This window comes from Ananas comosus, linkage group 6 (assembly GCF_001540865.1).
Source record: "Ananas comosus cultivar F153 linkage group 6, ASM154086v1, whole genome shotgun sequence".
Lineage (NCBI taxonomy): Eukaryota > Viridiplantae > Streptophyta > Magnoliopsida > Poales > Bromeliaceae > Ananas > Ananas comosus.
In genome coordinates this window covers 4,838,677-4,839,503 of record NC_033626.1, presented here as the reverse complement: position 1 = coordinate 4,839,503, position 827 = coordinate 4,838,677, and positions in this window count along the sequence as shown.

Here is an 827-nt window from a genome sequence, read left to right as displayed (position 1 = left end):
CTCAAAGGTTGGCAGATGGAACTTGTTGAACTTGATAAGAGCCGCCAATGCGCGCTCTCCCTCTACGTCTTCGGCCGACACATCGGGTGTAGCCGATCTCGATGCCGCCTGTGGTACGATCTGTAAGGAAGTGAATTCTCGAAATCCGAGGATTGTACTTCATCCAGGATCGACTAACTGTCGAGAGTGTACCCTTGTGGGAGTTGGAGACGTCCAAGACACAAAAAGTGCTTTGGAGTTGAGTCCGCGAGAGCAAACGGACGAAATCTGGATTCAGTAGATTTTTGCTCTCGGGGACCGGTCCCTGGAGGGAAGGACCGGTCCCCCGTAGCTGATGGTCGCGGGGGAGGTCGATGCGACCGGTCCCTGGCTGAGGGGACCGGTCCCTGTGCGCGACACCCGCGGGAGAAAGCCAAAATTGGCTAAGTCCTGAAGGTTCCCCGTTCGGGAACAGGTCTCTTAGGAGAGACCGGTCTCCCAGGGACCGGTCCCTAAGGTGAGGACTGGTTCCTAAGCGCGAAAAGTCCCCGGACTGCAGAGAGAGCTCTCGGGGACCGGTCCATTGTCGGGGAGACCGGTCCCTCTGGGCGAAAACTGCCCAGTGACAGCTGTGTAAGAGGTGAAAAGTAGAGGGACTAAACTAGATTTCGTTACAATAGAGGGGCATATTAGCCCACTCCCTCTCTCTCAGCCTCTCATTTCTCTCCCTCACTCTCATTTCTCTCTTTCTCCCTCTCTCTCTCTAGAAAGGAAAGAAGGAGAAGAAGAACAAGAAGGAGAGGAAGGAAAAGAAGAGGAAGATAAGGAAGGAGAAGAAGAAGGAGATC